Consider the following 19,162-nt stretch of genomic DNA (forward strand, 5'->3'; position numbering starts at 1 on the left):
GCTCTGATACGAAAACACAAAATTTACATATTTGTTTTACTAATTTCAAAAAATGTAATACATATATTTAAAAATAATAAAAATACATTACAAAAAATGTTAAACATACATGTAAAATACATACTAAAATACATAACACTAATATAAATGTCGATACTATTAACAGTATTTTTGCTAACAATATTACTTACTTCGATATAAAAAAAATATATTACTTACCTTAAGGTCGATATTCTGGTCACTGATATTCGTAATATCGATATTCTGTCCATACGATATTAAAAAATGATTTTAGTTTAGCTCGAAATAAAAAAAATAATAGTTTGACTGCACACCCCTGAACTTATGACTTTGTGGAGGTACGGCAGTCCAGATTTCCAAAGTTCACACACTACGCCTCTTAGGGCATCATTCGGACGGCGGGCAGACAAAGTCGGCCCACCATCCTGACGGAAAACGGGACCACCCGCCATATGGGTAGCGGTCCCGTTGGGGGAGATTAGGATGTGCCTGCCACACTGACGGGCGCAGCACGCATTTTTAACATTCTAGCGGGCGGTGCTTTCAGCAGCACCCGCCGCAATGGTGAAAATGCATGTTGTGCATTTGCATGCACAAAGTGGAAGGCACTGCGCGGTGCCTGCCGCATTGTGCATGCAAATGCAGAGGGGTACCATAGGTACCCCCCCATGTGCACCCCCCAACTTCCTGGGGGCCCGCAACGGACCCCCAATTGTGAACTCTGCATGCCTTTCCATGGCGGCAATGCCGCCACGGAAAGGCTGCTCGCCACCTGCATAATAATACGGATGGTGGTGTCTAGCAGACACCGCCACCATATTAAAACCTCAATACTCTTAAACTCTTTCCGTCCGCATGGGTCCCCCATCATACTAATATGGCGGGGAAATGGGTGGCGGTCGGGGTTGGATGTAGGGCGGATCGCCACTGCCATGTGGGCGATGGCGATCTGCCCTACATCTTAATGGGCCCCTAAGTGTTATTTTTCCTAAAAACTTTTATCTCCGATTGTCCTAATAGAATTTTTGTCAATTGTTGGCTTGTATTATTTATTTTTAAATCTACTCTATTGTTGTGGCCTCCTTTTGTTGTGTGTTTTCACTGTGTTACTGTTTAAAGTGTTGCACAAATTATTCACACCTTCCCTTTAAGTTAAGCCTGACTGATCTGTGCCAAACTACTTGGGGGTGAGCACTGGTTACTTTATGGTTTGCTTGTGACTTCACACTGAGGATAATTGTGGTTGCTGCTTGCAAGGAGTTAAACCCCCCTCAACCAGTAACCCAATTTCTTAAAGTAAGTTTTCAATTTTTTGGTATTCACAAACTGCCAGTATAATTTTACTTATTCTACTAAAGACAGACATATCTATTATTATGCTGAGTCTCTGCACAAGTGCAAAGTCTCCCCAGTTGTAAAATTACTATTAGGAAAATTAGATTTTGAATACCAAAAAAAGTGTATGTTTTCCTTTGTGAATCAGGCCCAGGGAATCCTAGCACAACGATTATATGATATACAATGCCAGCACCCGGGTGGTATATCAATAATGGTTTCTGTACCTATGTTGTGTTGAGCCCAATTGTATAAAATGTTCAATAAATAAATATTTACAGGGAAAAAAACTTGTATTCCCTTATCAGTGCCTTCAGTGTTACTCTATTCTTGCTAGTCAAATATTGCATTGAAATTGGGTAGGAGAAACATGTTCATGTTTCCTTCTGTCTCCTAACAATCGTGCAGTGGTCTTCTTAGTCAGCTGCTTCTCATATTAGAAATTGTAAGTGAATTCATCAGAAATGCATTTTTAGTAGCTGAGGAGTGGAGTGCACTCCTCAGCTACTCAGGGGCTTTGAATCAAGGTCTGATAACATTCTTTTCAATGTCTTTATATTGTAGAATAAGATACCTGTGGCATCGAAGGCCTGCTGAGCTATTAACAATTCTGGCCAATATTGCAACCAAGAATTCAAACAGCTTTAGTAGGAAAGGCAGCTGTCCTTTCGATGCTGGGAAGACTGTTCTTAGACAGAAGACTGTGAATTCGTCCACTGTGCATTTTGGATGTGTGCGGTGGACTTCACCACAGATGCAATCCATGGGGTTTTTAAGAAATGAACAGATTTCCCCTTGTTAATGCCTGCTTCAAGATGGTGATATTTTTTGAGGCACAGCTGTTCTGAATATCTTAGTAGATCTGGCTTTGCGTCAAAACCTATCACTGTTTGCCCTGATCTGCCAAAGAACACCCAAGTAATGCATAGCAGTCACAAGAGCTTTTTGCACCCAGAAAATGGCACCTCTCCAGCTCAAAATACCCTTTGCACTGAAAAGGAAATATCAATGTGCTTCTCTGCGTCACTTTGCATGGTGCAGAGGCTCAGTAAATCCAGGTATGTGTGTCCGTTTGTCTTGGTACATGAGGGACTGAATGTCTGACATTTTGGGCATCATTTATGGAATTTTGGTGTAGGGCGGCGCAGCAAGGCACCCTGCTGCAGTGCCCTACACCAAAGTAAAAGGGTAGGAATGCACTGTCTTTAAGCATTATGGTGCATCCATGTCCTTTCTGTCTGTGCTGGCGCCGTTTTGGCTGCTTAGCTTCAACGTCGGCACCTTTGCACCATTGTGCAAGGGTGGGTGCCTAAGTTGCAGGCATGATTGTTTTTGTGCAAGAAAGGACACCTTTCTGCACAAAAAGAATCCTACCAGGCATTTTCTTCTGTCTATGTGTGCTTCAGAATGCAACGCAGTGGAAAACAAACTAGTAGAAATAAACATATTTCTCCTCATTATGCCTCACCTTGGAAGGCGTACGGATTTGACTCTCCCCCAGGTTTACATCACTTTGTAAATCTGGGGTAGCATCAAATTCCATGGTTGTTGCGTGTGAAAGCCTACCACAATGCCTCCCAGGTGCACTGCATCGTCTAACTCATGATGTATGAGGTTACTAAAAAGCCAGACAGGGTGGCTTTGCGTTGCTTCATAAATCTTTATGACAGCTCTGCGCCACAAATGTACCACTCGAGGTGGAGCAAAAGTGACTCAGGGCTCTCATAAATAAGCCCCATTGTGTACATGGGTGCCTGTAGGTCTGTGAGCAGGTGCTTGTTTTCCTGCTGTATCTTTATGTTAATTGGTCTGTGTGTGCATTAAAGTATAAAGATCTGTTTTTTGGGAGTGAATGATATGTGTGCAAATGCGCTAGAGGCAAGCCTTAGGTTCTTTTTCCAATATTCCCAATGTGGGTTGGCCTTTTTGTCTCGCTCAATACCATGGTACATGTTGTCTGTATGAAGCGGCTACAAACCCCTTTACATAGACTAATACTATTTGCTCTTCCCCTTCTATGTCTGTCTGCATTTATTTACATTATTTTAAATATTTACATTTTTGACGGTTTAGTGCTTTCGTTTTACTTTTGTTCTTACTTGTTAAACGCATTCCATTAAGGTACGAAATTGAAATTGCCACAATAATTGAATTCAAAATGTAGAACAAGAGCCATTAGAACTGACTGCATTAACTGAAGACCCTGAATGGATGCTTCACACATTCAAAACAGAAAATATTGTAAATTCAATGCCTTCTGCTCAGAGACCTGTGGAGACAAATGTGTGTTTCTAGATGTCACCAATGAACAGAAACCAATGGAAGGCGCATCTCTACATACAGAAAACATTTTTCGTTTCAGAGTGCTGCCTTCAAGGTTTTGTGTACTGCTCATGCAGAATGCCACACTTCACTAGAAACCACATTGCTTCCTTTTTGTTTATTTATGTTGTGATTGTGAGGCATGAAAATTGGACCAGGAAGAAACAGACACTTGGGCAAGAAGACATGCACACTTGGGGGTCCATTAGGATGTCGGGCGGTGGCACCACTGCGGTGCTGGCGGGGTGGAAAAACACCTTTTTCCGCCCGCGAGCAACGTGAATCACATCCGTCAAATTAGTAAAGGAAAGCATAGGTCATTTCCCGTCCGCAGTGGAGCGACCTGCATCGCCATCAAAGTGCGCCCACCACCGCGGCGGTGTGAACCAATGGAGACTCACCGCCGAGCGGAATTACATCCGCCCGCACCACAAATAAGGTTGGCCCAAACAAACAGACGCACTGCAGAGGAGACACCGCCCAACCTGACACGGCGGAAACTCGACAGCAGAGCGCGATAGCACAGACCCGGTACTCTCCACCCGGTCATGAACGCCATGGACCCAGCCCTACATGTGTTTCCGGTGCTGTACCTGCTACACCACTATCATCAAATGGGCCACCACGGACGATGCCGCAGGTACGCAACTACACAAACACAACACACGGGCTGACACAGGGTACAATTCCACCACAGACACCCTGCTGGAGGTCACAACACATCCACAAGGGCACCCACACATGAGCCACCTGCCAACAAGTTACCCCACTGCAGCCGGGTTAGACATATCGACCGCAAACTTGCAGCAACGTCGCGGTCCTGGTCATGTCACCGCAGCGTTCAACACATGCGCACAATGTAGAAGGCAGGGCCACTCCAAGGCATGGGCAGGGCACAAAGACCACATGGACACACCATCCCCAACCACACATCAAAACATACCATCAAGTCACAGGCCAGGTGCCCATCCTGTGCACCCCCATGCACAGCAACAAGCAACAAGCACTGCAACAAGCAAGCCCAATACACACCCTGCACCACACAACACACAACCAGGAAGACAGCCACTGCAGGAGTGGCTGACAAGGAACACACAACACCAGTGCCACACACACTGAAGGCTGACAAAACTTGCCAAAACATAAACACACAAACAAACACATACCATGGGTGTAGCCACAACCAGGCCACACACACACAGGGAAGCCTGAACAGATTCCTGCACAAAAACAACACACAAACACCACAGGAACACACACACAACACCAACAGAAACACACATACCCCATCAGCCAAACTGTGGAAAGGCAATGGGGTCACAACCACAACATGAGTGCACAACCTCATCACAACAAAGCACACACAACAAAACACAAATCACACAAGAAATGCACCAGCACATAACTACACTGCCACCTCACACCACCCACAGATGCACATGAAATAGAAATCAAGAAACACCACAGAACATCAGGGGATCCACATCAGGCAATGCCAAGCCCACATACACACAGCACTGTATGCACAACAAGCAGTGTGTGCACACAAGCTCAACAACCACACACAGACATGACTGACACAACCTCAACACACACACTACAAATCAGCACAGCACAAATACAACCGCACACCCGGGAAGTGAAGTAATACCACAGCTATCACACATGCATCCAACATAACAACAACAGATGCACCATCCTGGGATACAAGAACACAACCATCTTCACCTGAGCACTGGGCAGCACACACAGCTGAAGTGCATATGACCAATCTTGAATGACTAATAGCACAAGAATAGTACACATAAACCATTGGGGCAATGTCCAGAGTGGAACATCACTCTGGGCCCAAGAACTGCACCACAAAGCACAGTGTCACAAATGAAGTGATGGGGAGGCACACACTCATGGAAAACAAGGGGACAGCTGACATCAAAGTGAACTGACTTGCATGTCAGTAGTAGAAATGTAAGGGGTATACCATACACAAATATAGGGAGTGCAGACCCACAATGCGAAGGCATAAGTGGCACACATAGAGGATGGCATTACACCACACACACCATGCCATACGGAAGGAGATAAGGCACCATGTGCCTGCAATTCATGAGAAACACAGCCACAATGCCAGTGTGGAGAAGCAGAGCCACACAGTCTATACAAACACACCCAAAACACATTGATGATCAAACAAACACAACACAGATGTGCAACCCACACACCTTGCACACTTCTAAGTGACCAAAACAACAAGGATGAGTCAAACAAATCTCATGTAGGCCATGGGACCAGGACTAAGGGCCAACACAAGATGACCATACACATACACAGCTGAGCACACATAAAGGAATAACACACATACATCATGACTTTTCCCAGCCTGCATGCAAACCTGTGCACAGAATCACACCCTGTGCTGGCAGTGTCGCCCAACTTGACATGGCAACAATGCAGCCAACAATAGCAAACTACTAAAAAGAGAACTGCATGACAGGAACATTAGCCATCACAGATGACACTAGTATCAGTGTCTGAATGGACTGAAGACCCTGTCACTCCTGTTTAAAAATGTGATGCAGGCAAAGATCTTGGCAATGCTGAAGTGACACATAGAGCATGGTGCACAGGCAACCAAATGCACACACCCAAAAAACTTTAATCAGCAAGGACAGTGACAAAACACACAACATGAGTAACTGACTTTATTCACACATTGCACAAATGTGACAGTAGTAAAACAGTAGACAAGATCAAGTCACAAAATGCTAATCATATGCAACAGAATCTGCACAGGCAAATTACAAACAGTAAGGCCAGTGTCCATGGCAGGTGGCACTGCAAGTACATGAGAGGATGCACAGGGGAGACTCCAACACAGTAAAGCAACAGGGCCAGTGTCCATGGCAATGTTCACAGAAATTACAAGAGAGGCTGCACAAGTGAGAGTTCAACACAGCAGAGCAACAGGGCCAGTGGGCATGGCAATGTTCACAGCAAGTACATGAGAGGCTGCACAGGTGAGAGTACAACACAGCAGAGCAACAGGGTCAGTGTCCATGGTACAGGTGAGAGTACAACACAGCAGAGCAACAGGGCCAGTGTCCATGGCAATGTTCACAGCAAGTACATGAGAGGCTGCACAGGTGAGAGTAGAACACAGCAGAGCAACAATTCCAGTGGGCATGGCAGGTGGGAGAGCACGGGCATGGCGAAGTGCAGAGTCAGGACATCTGAAGCTGCACAGTGAGTGTGTTTGACTGTACCCTTCCATGGCCAGCAACACACTCAGGTGGTAAACAATGGGCAGGACTAGCACACCTGTATGAGAGACAGGTGTATAAGAGGGACAACCACTCACTCTTGGCTGTCAGGAGGACTTGGAGCTGGCTGTGTGTCGGGGACAGCAGGACCACTTGACTGAGGAGACAGAGGCTAAGGCGATGTAGGGCGATCAGTGGTTTGGCAAGCTGGAGGGCTGTTTGGACCAGGTGGTATAGTGGCACGTGGAGGTGGAGTTATGCACACCTGTGACACATGGTGGGTGGGAGAGGTTTGAGGGGTGCCCTTCCACTTTTTGGGAATACTAAATGGCTTCCCTGTCTTGGGGTTAATGGAAACTGGGGTTGACACAATAGGCACACACACCAACTGTGCCGCATCAGGTGCAGACACTGGCACTCCCTCTGGTGATGTGCTGGATCCTGCCGAAAGCTTTGTCTGGCTACGCCTCTGGACCACATTCCCCTGTTTGCCAGGTGTCCCACATACAGTGCCCTCCTTTGCCTCTTTGACAGGTGTCCCACCGACAGTGCCCTTCTTTGCCTTTTGCCAGGGCTAGCCCCTACAGTGCCCACATCCACCTGCTTTACTGGTCTTGGAATTGGAGTTGATGTGATAGGGAGATGTAGCCCTGTGCCCTTCCTAGGTATACCCTTGCCATATAACACCTTCTCAGTGGGCACGGACACTGCACACCTAGCTCTGTGTGAGGTGTTTGGGACAGTAGAGTCCTTCGCTGGTGATGCCTCTGAGACATTGGAGCCTGATGTCTGCCTCATTGCTTTCTGGGCCTTGCTCTTCCCTGACGGGCTCTTGTCTTTTCATTCTGGGGTGGCTCTGCTCTTCTGTGGGGATGGTGTCTGTGGGTGGGACTGCTTGGGTTGTGTCTGCTGTGTGCTCCTTGTGCTGTATCGTGTTTGTGATGCATGCCAAACGTGGTCACTGTCATCTGATGTGGCCACTGACTGGGGGGTGGACAAAGGCACCTGAGCAGGAATGGGAGTATGTGCCTGTTGAAGGGCAGACGTCACTGCGGATGACAAAGCCTGGACTGTACGGTGTAGGCCACCTATGTCAGAGTGTATGCCCTCCATGTTTGCAAACACCTGGCCTAATTAGCAGGAGCTCTACAAACTCAGCACCAAGGGCAGCCGGGGGGACAGGTGCAGGCTCAGCAGTGCCAGGTATGATTGTAACACGTCCCCTCTTACTGACACGGGCAGCACCAGAGGAAGTGGATGGGAGGGTGGCCACTGGCCGCTGTGTGGTGGATGATGATGCAGACTCGCCATCACCTGTGCCTGCCAACATGGATGCATCACTGCTGGCATCAGATGATGTAGTACTCTGTGTCTCAGGCATGGATTCCTCCTGCATACTACGGTCCCCCTCAGATGCGCCGGTGAGCTCTGTGTCCCTGGCCTCTGGTGCAGCTGTGATGCTATTCTCGCCACCACTGGTTTCCGGCTCCTGTTCCTCCGTGTCCACTGGTGATTCTGCATGAGAGACAGATACAGGGTTGTGTTAGTGTCATCATAAGGACAAATCAATCCAATCAATGCAGTACAGGAGATGTCCAAATCAACATGGTGACCACCACACCCTGCAATCACATTGCAGCAACATACTACATAGACCACAACAGTGCCTGTAACACTGAATCTCTGCCATGACAGAGCCATGTTGAGGCCACACAGCACAACACCCTGCCCGTGGATGAAGTGTACCAGACACACAACTTGCCCAACCCACACCTAGGGACATGATGTTGGGACAACACTTACTACCACTGACAGACCCTCTGGGAACAGGAGGGGACAACACGCACACCTATTATAAGATGACAGTCCAAAATGCTAAGAAGGCCATACCAAGCACCATGTGGTACTCTGGGGCACCTTGTTGTCAGATGTGTGGGCCCCACCAATCAGGGTGCATGGAAAGTAGGCATACATGAAGTCACACTCAGATAGTGGACACTGCTGTTCACCCCCAAATAGATTCCCCACACCATCCCAATGCTAAATAACCGTGTGAATCCTAACACATCTGGTTATGAGAAAGCACAGCAGGGAGGATCACCTTTGTAAGGCCAGTTTGGCCCTATACATGACACTGGCACCCATCCCAGCAGCCACTTACAAAACACAGCACAGCACCACCACACAGACATCACATGGCCCACCACTGCCACAGGCCCTGCACACATGTATCCTCTCCCAGCCAAAGTCACCCTCCCCAAATACTCACCCCTGCCTTGCTGGCGATGCTCCTTCAGACGTGCATCCAGCTCAGGATGAGTCCCTGCCAATATGCAGCCCATCAGTGGTGTCATGTTGCGCCGTGCCAATCGCCCAGTGCGCGGTAGCATACCCAATGTCATCTCTGCTACTGTTTTTGCCAGTCCCACCTCTTGTGGCAGTGGGTGCGTCGTCGGTTGGATACCCCCAGGGCTCGCACCTTTGCTGCAATGGCCCTCCACACGGCCTTACACTGGTGTACCTCAAGCTGCAGGTATGGGAGAAAAGAAGTGGACATGATCAGTGACACAGTGTCATGTACCAACACCTATCAGTGCAGTAGAAAGACACAGACTCATGACCATTTGTAATCTCCCTCCATCACAAACTTGAGGGACATCTCACAAGGGCACTCTGCATGGGCCAAACATATTTGATTGCATGCATTCATGAGGGTGTACAGGGTCCCTGATGATCTTACACACATGCAGGATGACTCCACTGAACCCCCTCAGTGGCTTGAACACTTCTCCTGTCCTCTGCTTGTCTGGCCACTACATACATCACATATCTGCCTGCGTCTGTGTGTAGAATCACTGTGTGCATGACTGGGCAGCATTCAATGAGAATGTCCTGTGAACATATGTGTATGTAATGTGTGTGGCATCGGTGCACATGGACTCACCAACAAAATATCCATCTACACAAGTGTGGTTGTGTGCAAATATACAGGGCTGAGATGGTACATATCTTTATTTCAGTGTGAATGAACAGGAGTAAGGACCCAGTTAGTTCAGCAATGTGATCTTGTTTGGGAAGGGCGGGCACCGGGCCTAGTCTAAGGAGTCGGACAACAGGGGCACACAGAGACAATCATCCGAGCATTTTCTGTCCTGGCACCTGCATGTCCGACATCCTGCGGCTCTGTATGGCTGAGAATGTAACACCCTCCACTCACATATACAACTGCAGGCAGGAAAACAGTGAAATTGGGACACACACTCCCTCGCCCATGAGACAGCTTGTTTGTCAGTGTATGACACAACCCCACACCCTCAGGCATATACTGCAGCAGCATAACTACATGTCTGACACCCCCCCGCCCTACACCTCTCTTCATGATGACTTACCACTACATTAGGGCCACCATACAGCCTTGGGTACTGTGCCAGCACTTCGTCCACAAGGACCTCCAGCTCCTCGCTTGTGAATGGACTGGCAAGGATCAACTCTGTCCTTGCCATCACTGTGGACATGGAGCACCTGTGTTGTAAGTGAGTGGTGAGGGGTCCCAGGCAGCAGGCACTTGAGGCAGCAGCAGGAGAGGGTCCCAGGCAGCAGGCACTTGAGGCAGCAGCAGGATAGGGTCCCAGGCAGCATGCTCTGTGAGCAGTGGAAATATGAGGCTCACTCCCACAGATGTATAGGCCCCTGGGTTAGTTTGTAACTTGTAAGGTGCAAAGCTGCAACAATTGGTTGTCCAGGTCGGCCTCATTCAAAAGCATTCAATGTACGCCTCCGCGGTGGTGGAGCACGCCTTCCGCGATTTTCAAAACTGCATCATGCCACCGCAATCATCACTCCCATTGGCTGTAGGCAATGCTCCATGGCGGTGATGTACCGCAGGGGCCCGGGGTGTGCTACCGCAATGGTGCATCATTCAAAAGCATCCAATGTCCGCCTCTGCGGTGGTAGAGCACGCCTTCCACGATTTTCAAAACAACATCATGCCACCACAATCATCACTCCTGGATGTAGGCAATGCTCCATGGCGGTGATGCACCTCCGGGGCCAGGCGTTGGCTACCGTGATTTGGGGAGTGGAGCATGCCCATCTACACATATATCCATGCAAATGGCTACCGCACTTGTGAAGGGGGTGGTACTGGTGTCACACCGCCGGGGCCAGGCGGTAGCTACAGCGATTTGGGCAGCAGAGCATGCCCACCGCCATCTACACATGTCTCCATGCCAATGGATACCACACTTGTGAAGGGGGTGGTGCTGCTGTCACACTGCTGGGGCCAGGCGGTAGCTACAGTGATTTTGGCCACATGCAATGGCAATGTCCATCATGAACACTGCATCAGTACACAGCATCAACATGGTTAAGGGCACATCATTGTGTACACAATTCCATTATTCCATATAACCCATAGGTAGGTACACGTTATGTGTGACGCACATTGGTCTGTGGTCCCTGCCACGTCACATATGCATTTGATGGTTGATGATGTTTGACAGTGTGAAGCTGGTGTCAATGATGTGAAACCAATAAATGTGTTGTGGATCAGTGCTGAACTTGGCAAGGCTTGTCTCACTGTATGGTGTTGCTATTTACTTGTGCTTCCATATCAGCTCATGCACACAACTGACAGTTTTCCGGCTAGTGTCATTATTGGTTTGTAGGATGTTTGCCAAGTTTACATGATGCATTGAGGTGTGACAGACACAGCAGATGGGTATGAGACAGTCATGGTCATTTCACACACATTGGAGATGTTATGGTACAAGGCTTCCACATGTGAACTGAGGGGTTCTGTATGTGTGCATTCACATTGTCCTATGTGTTGTTTGTGGCACTTGTGTATTGTAAATGTAGAGGTTTGCCCTATGTGTGTCTCAGATGTCCAAACATGTAACCTGTTGTGCCACGCCTTTCTCAGGGCAGTGTTTGTTTTTCCATGACATCCTTAACGGTATGTGCTGTGGCCATCTCATGATGGTAAGCATGGGCGGAAAATCCGTTTCGCTCGCGGATTTTGCGGATTTTCGGTAAATTCGCAATCCGCGAGATTCGCGAATCTCCCGCAAAATCCGCAAATCCGCGAGCAGCGGATTTTGCTCGCACTGTTCGCGTGAGTTTGCGGCTTCCCAGTACAACTTCGCGCCCCGCGAATAAGCGCTAAATTGCAGAAATACAATCTTAGCAAAACTGAAACTACTTACCAGGTTCAAAAGTTCAGGCTCATCATTAGTAGCCATTTCCTGTAGTGCTTCCTGAGGGGCCCCTCCAGAGTTCAGTTGCCTACTTGCAACTATTATGTGACCCTGCTCTGAACCTCAGAATAGTTACACATATGCCACAAAGGTCCTGAATTACAGCTAAGGGAGACAAGCAGGAGCCAGGCTGGAAGTTCAAATCCATTAATCAGCCCCTAATTCATTATTGTCAGTTGTGGCAGGGCAGGTGTTGTAACTAATTTTGCAACAATGAAAGCACTTAGCAAGTGCAAAAGATCACTAATCAGGAAGCACTAAGGAAGCAGGTGCCAGCTAAAAAAATATTCTGTGACACATTAATCAGCCCAAAATTAATTCAGGTCACTTGAGGCAGGGAAGGTGTGCTTTGCTTTGCCACAATAATGTACACTGACTGGACAACCAGAGGGTGCTGTGATGAAACAGAGGGTGGCATGGGTGGGCCAGAGGGTGGCATGAGTAGTCAGAGAGTGGCAGTGGTGACAGAGAGTGGCAGTGATGAAGAAGAGTGTCCCAAACAGGCTGGACACGTAGAAACAACAAGTTCACACAACTTGCGAGCCGACAGGTAAGTTCGCGTTTGCGAAATTGTACAAAACCCTTGCGAACTGGCAGAAACCCGCGCGAACACACAAAAAAAATCCGCAAATTCGCGAGAATTCGCGGATTTTGCGAATTGCGAGTTCGCAAATCCGCAAAATTCGCGAACGCGAGATTCGCAAAATTCGCCCATGCTTACATGATGGTTGTCATTGACATGTGTCCATTTTCAACTCAAATAGGAGGAGGACTAATCTCCTACGTCACCTGACACTGCTGGAGGACATGGAGGATGTTGCGATCATTCGCAAATTCCGCCTTGACAGACCGACACTGAAGACCCTTTGTGATCTGTTGGAGCCCCACCTGTTGCCTCGTCGCCACTACCCAACAGCATTCACACCCACGTACAAAGTGATGGCAGCCCTCTACTTTTTTGCAACTGGTTCCTTCCAGGTGACCGTGGACAGCGCTGCAGGGATGTCGCAGCCCATGTTCAGCCTGGTGCTGAGGGATGTTCTTGCAGCCATGATGGGAGTAGAATTGGCCATTGTGAAGGGTGACTTCTATCCCCTTGGGCACATCCCCCATGTTGTTGGTGCCATTGATTGTACCCATGTCGGTCTGCTGCCACCACAGGCGAGCACATTTTTAGGAATCATAAACATTATCATTCATGCAGGTGGCGTGCCTTGCGGACATAACCTTATCACATGTGTGTGCAAGATTCCCCGGCTCAGCCCTTGACTCGTACATCCTGAGGAACAGCATAGTGACCCGGATGATGGCAAATCTTCTTCCTGAGCGTGCTTGGATTGTGGGTGAGTATGTCTAGTGATATGGCGTGCTGTGTGTGTGACCTGTGCAACGTTGCAATGTGTGTTTGTCATTCCTAGGTGACTCTGCATATCCCAGTCGTACATGGCTGCTGAGCCCACTACAGAATTTCCAGGACCCCGGGTGACATTAGGTACAATGAGGCACATGGCAGGGCCCGACGTGTCATTGAGCGGACTTTTGGCCTGCTCAAGTCAAGATTCCGCTGCCTGGACAGGACATGAGGTGCACTGTCATACTCGCCTGGGAAGGTCTGCAAGATTATTGTGGCATGCTGTATGCTGCACCACATGGCCATTCACAAGGGGATTCCCCTGCTCCTGGACGATGGTGAGGACCCAAGGCCACTGCCTGCTCAAGGACCTGAGTCCAGTGATGAGGACAGTGGAGAGGAGGAAGGAGTTGACATGCGTCAACAGCTCATCACCCGCTACTTCACTTGAAGGTGGGTGACGAGGTACAACTTGTGCAATGTCCGGTGTGATTGCTGTTGTCGTGAAGGGCTATGTGCGGATGGTACAGACAGGCACATGTGGAGTCCCCTGTGTGTGGAAATGTGGCAGTGGCATTTCACCTGTGAACGTATACCGAACTTTGTTTGTCGACCCGTGTTGCACATTTTGTTGTCTGCCTGTTGACTTCTGTAGATGGTTGGTGTAGTATAATGTCTGTGATGCCACACTCATGCCGGTGACTATTGTTCTGTTGTGTCTCCCTAGTAAGCATGGGCTGAAAATTGGTTCCGCTCGCAGAATTTGCGGATTTTCCGCGATTTTGCGATCCCTGAATCTCGCGAAATCGCGGTAAAATCCGCGAATCAGCGGGACGAATTTTCAGCCAAGCACTTACAGGGTTACAGCAGCAGGTGCAAAAGTTGAAGCTACTTTTTTGTAACCTTTTACAAAAGGGTTACAAAGAAATTAACTTCAACTTGGGCACCTGCTGCTGTAAGCCTGTAAGTGCTTCCCGGCGCCTCGTAGCCTACTTGCAACTATTCTCTGACCCTGCTCTGACCCTTGAAGCAGGGTCTGAGAATAGTTACAAGGAGGCAATGAGGGGCCTGTCCCGAAAATTAACCCTCAACAGGAAGCACTGACAGATATAAAAACAAGCATTTGCAATGCAATAGGTCTCGCATTAGGAAAGTTTTAGCTATTGGTCTTGTAAATTACAATTTTTTTTATATATGTGTTGGTTTTGAAAATAGCTAAATTAATAGCTTTGTCATTTACAATCCCAATAGTTATAACTTTTTCAAATGTGACACCTATAGCATTTGTAATGCAACATGTTTTGTATTTACGTGACTTAGATGTATTGATATTACAAATTACAATGGCTTTTAATTTTTTTAAATAATTAATACTTAAATAAAATTGATTTTAATTTATAATGGCAATAGCTTAAACTTTTGTAAATAACCTTTGTGAAGATTATGTTCAGTGTATTTTATTGTGACGAAAATCCAAGAACAGAAGTGAAATATTAACATCTTTTTGTGACATTTGTAATAAAGCTTGAAAAATTGAGACAACATATTTGAACCAGTTGTTGTTAAATATTTGCGCAGATTGATGCAGGGGTGGGGCTGAGTAGTGCTGTGGTGGTGCTGATTGGTGCCGTGGTGATGCTGAGTGGTGCTGTGGTGGTGCTGAGTGATACTGGGATGGTGCTGAGTGATGCTGTGGTGGTGCTGAGTGGTGCTGTGGTGGTGCTGAGTGATGCTGTGGTGGTGCTGAGTGATGCTGTGGTGGTGCTGAGTGGTGCTGTGGTGGTGCTGAGTGATAATGTGGTGGCGCTGAGTGATGCTGTGGTGGCGCTGAGTGATGCTGTGATGGCGCTGAGTGGTGCTGTGGTGGTGCTGATTGGTGCTGTGGTGGTGCCGAGTGATGCTGTGGTGGTGCTGAGTGGTGCTGCGGTGGTGCTGAGTGATGCTGTGGTAGTGCTGAGTGATGCTGTGGTGGTGCTGAGTGGTGCGGTGGTGGTGCTGAGTGATAATGTGGTGGTGCTGAGTGATGCTGTGGTGATGCTGAGTGGTGCTGTGGTGGTGCTGAGTGAAGATGTGGTGGTGCTGAGTGATAATGTGGTGGTGCTGAGTGATGCTGGGGTAGCGCTGAGTGATGATGTGGTGATGCAGATGGCAGAAAGGCACAAAAAGCAGTCTAACAAAGGGCAGAAGGGCAGAAAAACAAGGGAATAATGAGTCTAACAGAGGGCAGAAGGGCACAAAAATGAGTCTAACAGAGGACAAAAGGGCAGAAAAACAAGGGAAAAACGAGTCTAACAGTTATTGTGAGCCGCAGCTCCGCGACCCATGGTCCGCCGCATTTGCAATGCGGCGCAACATGTGGCAAAAACGGCACAGAAGCGACACGCATCTTTGCCGTATAAGCAGCGCATTGCTGGAGCTGCGTCACAAGCGCGAGCAGCTCCAGCAATGCTCTGGGGGGCCCTGTCTCCCCAATGCTGCGTCAAGCCTTGTGCCTGCTTCAAGCAGGCGCAGGGTTTTCATGCAGCATTGACCTAAAAGTGACTGAGTGAAATCTTGTAGATTTCACTCAGCCACTTTTAGGAGGCGTTTCTGCGCAGGAACGCCATCCCCTGCACTGGAATGCCTCCTTATGGCCAAGGGCTTTACAGCGTGACGCATCTCTCAGATGCGTCACGTTGTTAATACCCAGCACCATGGCGCATCTTTTGTGTTGCCGCTGCATCACGAAAGTGACGCAACTGCGGCGCAAAAGAGGCGCAAGCGGCTTGTAAATCTGCCCCATAGTGCTGTTACTACACTGTAGCTGCATAAAGGGCCAGAAGATGTGTCTCCAGTGACCATTGTTGCCTGTGCCAGTGTTACAGGCACACATGGTCACTGGAGACACATCTTCTGGCCCTTTATGCAGCTGCAGTGTAGTAAAAGCACTTTCCATTTACCCAATAAGGGAGCACTTACTGGATTATCCAGTAGAAAGTACTCCAGGGCAAATCGCAAAATAATCTGCGATTTTGTGGGCAAAATCGCGAATTTGTGGATTTTTTTGCGGTTTTGCAGGGAAATCCGCAAATTCGGACCCCCAATTGTGAACTCTGCATGCCTTTCCATGGCAGCAACGCCGCCACGGAAAGGCTGCTCGCCACCTGCATAATAATACGGATGGTGGTGTCTAGCAGACACTGCCACCATATTCAACCCTCAATACTCTCAAACTCTTTCCGTCCGCATGGGTCCCCCCATCATACTAATATGGTGGTGGAAATGGGTGGCGGTCGGGGTTGGATGTAGGGCGGATCGCCACTGCCATGTGGGCTATGGCAATCCGCCCTACATCTTAATGGGCCCCTAAGTGTTATTTTTCCTAAAAACTTAAAAAATCATTATCTCTGATTGTCCTAATTGAATTTTTGTCAATTTTTGGCTTGTTTTATTTATTTTTAAATCTACTCTATTGTTGTGGCCTCCTTTTGTTGTGTGTTTTCATTGTATTACGGTTTAAAGTGTTGCACAAATTATTCACACCTTCCCTTTAAGTTAAGCCTGACTGATCTGTGCCAAACTACTTGAGGGTGAGCACTGGTTACTTTATGGTTTGCTTGTGACTTCACACTGAGGATAATTGTGGTTGCTGCTTGCAAGGAGTTAAACCCCCCTCAACCAGTAACCCAATTTCTTAAAGTAAGTTGTAAATTTTTTGGTATTCACAAACTGCCAGTATAATTTTACTTAAAGTATTCTACTAAAGACAGACATATCTATTATTATGCTGAGTCTCTGCACAAGTGCAAAGTCTTCCCAGTTGTAAAATTACTATTAGGAAAATAAGTTTTTGAATACCAAAAAAAGTGTACGTTTTCCTTTGTGAATCAGGCCCAGGGAATCCTAGCACAATGATTGTATGATATACAATGCCAGCACCCAGGTGGTGTATTAATAATGGTTTATGTATCTATGTTGTGTTGAGCCCAATTGTATAAAATGTTCAATAAATAAATATTTACAGGAAAAAAAAACTTGTATTCCCTTATCAGTGCCTTCAGTGTTACTCTATTCTTGCTAAGCAAAAATTGCATTGAAATTGGGTAGGAGAGACATGTTCATGTTTCCTGTCTCCTAACAATCGTGGAGTGGTCTTCTTAGTCAGCTGCTTCTCATATTAGAAATTGTAAGTGAATTCATCAGAAATGCATTTTTAGTAGCTGAGGAGTGGAATGCACTACCTGAATCAAGGTCTGATAACATTCTTTTCAATGTCTTTATATTGTAGAATAAGATACCTGTGGCGTCGAAGGACTGCTGAGATATTACCAAATTCTGGCCAATATTGCAACCAAGAATTCCAACAGCTTTAGTAGGAAAGGCAGCTGTCCTTTCGATGCTGGGCAGACTTTTCTTAGACAGAAGACTCTGAATTCGTCCACTGTGCATGTTGGATGTGTGCGGTGGACTTCACCACAGATGCAATCCATGGGATTTTTAAGAAATGAACAGATTTTCCCTTGTTATTGCCTGCTTCAAGATGGTGATATTTTTTGAGGCACAGCCTGGTCTGAATATCTTAGTAGATCTGGCTTTGTGTCAAAACCTATCATTGTTTGCCCTGATCTGCCAAAGGACACCCAAGTAATGCATAGCAGTCAAAAGAGCTTTTTGCAACCAGAAAATGACACCTCTCCAGCTCAAAATACCCTTTGCACTGAAAAGGAAATATCAATGTGCTTCTCTGCGTCACTTTGCATGGTGTAGAGGCTCAGTAAATCCAGGTATGTGTGTCTGTTTGTCTTGTCTGAATGTCTGACATTTTGGGCCTCATTTATGGCATTTTAGTCAGCAAGGCACCTTGCTGCTTTGCCCTACACCAAAGTAAAAGGGTAGGAATGCACTGTCTTTAAGCATTATGGTGCATCCATGTCCTTTCTGTCTGTGCTGGCGCCGTTTTGGCAGCTTAGCTTTAACGTCGGCACCTTTGCACCATTGTGCAAGGGTGGGTGCCTAAGTTGCAGGCATGATTGTTTTTGTGCAAGAAAGGACACCTTTCTGCACAAAAAGAATCCTACCAGGCATTTTCTTCTGTCTATGTGTGCTTCAGAATGCAACGCAGTGGAAAACAAACTAGTAGAAATAAACATATTTCTCCTCATTATGCCTCACCTTGGAAGGCGTACGGATTTGACTCTCCCCCAGGTTTACATCACTTTGTAAATCTGGGGTAGCATCAAATTCCATGGTTGTTGCGTGTGAAAGCCTACCACAATGCCTCCCAGGTGCACTGCATCGTCTAACTCATGATGTATGAGGTTACTAAAAAGCCAGACAGGGTGGCTTTGCGTTGCTTCATAAATCTTTATGACAGCTCTGCGCCACAAATGTACCACTCGAGGTGGAGCAAAAGTGACTCAGGGCTCTCATAAATAAGCCCCATTGTGTACATGGGTGCCTGTAGGTCTGTGAGCAGGTGCTTGTTTTCCTGCTGTATCTTTATGTTAATTGGTCTGTGTGTGCATTAAAGTATAAAGATCTGTTTTTTGGGAGTGAATGATATGTGTGCAAATGCGCTAGAGGCAAGCCTTAGGTTCTTTTTCCAATATTCCCAATGTGGGTTGGCCTTTTTGTCT

At 47.3% G+C, this 19,162-nt stretch overlaps 1 pseudogene; it reads right to left on the reverse strand.

Moving 5' to 3' along the window:
* LOC147689687 (endoplasmic reticulum-Golgi intermediate compartment protein 2 pseudogene) overlaps positions 1–17,975 on the reverse strand; it is a 78,833-nt pseudogene extending 60,858 nt beyond the window's left edge.
* Between the last annotated feature and the right edge of the window lie 1,187 nt (positions 17,976–19,162).

This window comes from Lissotriton vulgaris, chromosome 9, assembly GCF_964263255.1.
Source record: "Lissotriton vulgaris chromosome 9, aLisVul1.2, whole genome shotgun sequence".
Lineage (NCBI taxonomy): Eukaryota > Metazoa > Chordata > Amphibia > Caudata > Salamandridae > Lissotriton > Lissotriton vulgaris.